At 54.2% G+C, this 2,444-nt stretch overlaps 1 non-coding gene across 1 annotated transcript; it reads right to left on the bottom strand.

The window, feature by feature from the left end:
• Positions 1 to 2,132: 2,132 nt before the first annotated feature.
• TRNAM-CAU lies at positions 2,133 to 2,204 on the bottom strand. Its single transcript has one exon. It is a non-coding gene; the product is annotated as a tRNA-Met (tRNA).
• Positions 2,205 to 2,444: the final 240 nt, after the last annotated feature.

Below are 2,444 nucleotides of genomic sequence, written 5' to 3'. Positions count from 1 at the left end.
TGTCAGGGGAAAGAGCAACTTTGTATGGGACTTTGGAGGGGGCTTGTGGGATAATGTTAAACAACTTCTGAGCTGTTTTGATGGGAGTGTGGGGGTGTGCATGCAAAACTTATAATGGGATAGTTCAGGGAAGGCCCAAAGATGGGGAAAAAGAGGGATGGAGGTGGACTGGGGTGGGGCAAACGTGGGAAACTGACCCTGCTGGTCAGTACGCTTGTCTGGACAACTCCAGTGCCTGATCACTGCAGTGTCCGCTATCTTTTTGTTAAACTCTACTCTGAATTTTTTCCTGTCTGACCTTTCTCTCTGTTCTCTGTGTGTGTGCGCAGGTGTATGTCATATGGTCCAAGAAACCTCAAGCTGGACTGGCTGATGACTAGGGGGGACCAGCATCAGGGAAGACCCAGCGTCAGAGAAAGAGACTAGATGAACAGAGATAGTCAAAACCTGACAGGACACGGTCCAATGCAGTCAGACCTGCTTTGGCTGACACTGCTTTGAGTGGGGGGGTTGGACTAGATGATCTCCAGAGGTTCCTTCCAATCTCAATGGTTTTGTGATACTGTGCTTCTGTGGCTTGCCTTTGCCTTTGTCAGACTCCAGGCGGTTCCTGTCAGCCCCTTTCTCCCGCCTGTCGAGGTTTTCCTWATACCARCGCTGCCCTCCAGTCTCTCGGCTGCATTGCCGCAGACTGGTCTCTCCTACAAAAGTGCTGAAAGTTCCCTCCGTCCCACTGTCCAGGTTGCCCATTAAGACATTAAAGCCTGTTGGTACCCAGAGCGATCCCTCAGGGATGCCACTGGTAAGCAGCCACCAGCTGGTCTTTGTACCGCTGAGCACAAGCCTTTGAACCCAACAGCCCGGCTTGTTTTCCACCCATGGTAGCATCCAGGTCTCCTCTCCATTCCTCGCCAAACTTTCTTTAAGGATACTATGAGATCATGCCAAAGGCTTTGCTGCAGTCAAGGTAGCCTTGCTGAAGTCAAGGTAGCCTTGCTGCAGTCAAGGTAAGTTAGGGTAGCAACAGTGTTCCAGTGGTAAAAAGCTCTTCTTTTTGCCCTTGATGTCCCTTGCCAGTCCCGACACAAGTCAARCTTTGCCTTTCCTAAGACTATCGTGGCATGCCCAAGCAATGTGGCTGTATTCTTGCCATTGATTATTAAGTCTCCGGCCAAGTCTTCCTTGTTCATGAGGAGCAGGTCCAGCCTTGACCTTCTTCGGCATATCAAGGGGATGTGATAAGAAATTAACCCCTGGCTTCCTAAGCTGGTCAGAGCAAGAGCCTGAACAAACAGGGCCCACRCCTCTGACTCTGGTCAGACCTATGGTCTGGGCTACGATTGAGAGTCCTGTGGGTGTGCATGTGAATCTGGATCAAGAGAGGAGGGCGTGCCTCTGTTCACGGTGGAACTCCATTTCTGACCAGCCCGAAGGAAGAAAAGCATTGGGCCATTTGTGGTGGTGACGCCAGTGTGAGTGCCACTGGTGTATCTACAAGTGCTTGCAAAAGCACTGCTCTGTCTGCATTCATACATGTGGCCAGGTCATGGGTGTGTATTCTGTGTGTGTGTGTGTGTGTGTGTGTGTGTACGTGTGCCCATTGTGAAAGCTTGCTCAGCCTTGCCCCTGGCTGGACCTACAAAAGAGAGTGGCAGCCAAGAGATCAGGAAGGAGAAATCCCCCAGGTGTTCCAGGCCGCTGGATTTGTCTTCCCTGAACAAGCACCAGCCTTCACCTCCTCCCCACCTGCAGAGCGGTGAAGGTGCCTGCTTGCCACCAGGAAGCTGGGGATTTAGCTCCCTGAAGGGAAGGAAGAAACAGCTTTGTCCCCAGGACACACACACTCTTGTGGGGGGACCTCTCTGCGGTCTGCTGCCTGGTGATCCACAGCCTTCTCTGCTCCTCAGGCGCACTTTGGGAGGTCTGGATGCTAAGAAAGCAAAGGAGAAGGTGGGGGAAGATGCTAAGAAAGCAAAAGAGAGGGCAGGAGCAGCACAGGCAAGGGGCTGAGGAGCAGGACAGCCACCACCACCCCTGGCCAGAGACCTGGAGCACAGCACTGTGGGGAGTGCTGGTGGAAGTGTCCAAAGCGAGAGGCCCCAGCTGGGAGGGGAGTGGGAAAAAAAGGGCCTTAGCAGAGGATGGTTTCGATCCATCGACCTCTGGGTTATGGGCCCAGCACGCTTCCGCTGCGCCACTCTGCTCCCCCCTAGCAGCTCTGTGGAGAGCTTGTGGAGCCCTCCCTGCCGCTCCCAGGCACTGACAACACCAGTGCTTGGGCTCGGGGGGAAGCCCAAAACCTGGGCTGAAGCCCCCTTGGTTTGCCCTCCTGACCTCATCTCCTGCCCATCACACACAGCGGGGAAAGGAGGGGTGCTTGTGTTTGCCCAGCTGAGCCGCCTCTGCAGGGGAGGACAGAAAGCCCAGAGTGAGGGGGGAGCCTG

This window comes from Apteryx rowi, unplaced genomic scaffold (genome assembly GCF_003343035.1).
Source record: "Apteryx rowi isolate R43461 unplaced genomic scaffold, aptRow1 scaffold_2505, whole genome shotgun sequence".
In the NCBI taxonomy this organism is placed as follows: domain Eukaryota; kingdom Metazoa; phylum Chordata; class Aves; order Apterygiformes; family Apterygidae; genus Apteryx; species Apteryx rowi.
The sequence above is the reverse complement of the archived record's forward strand: the minus strand, read 5'-3'. Positions and strand labels throughout refer to the sequence as shown.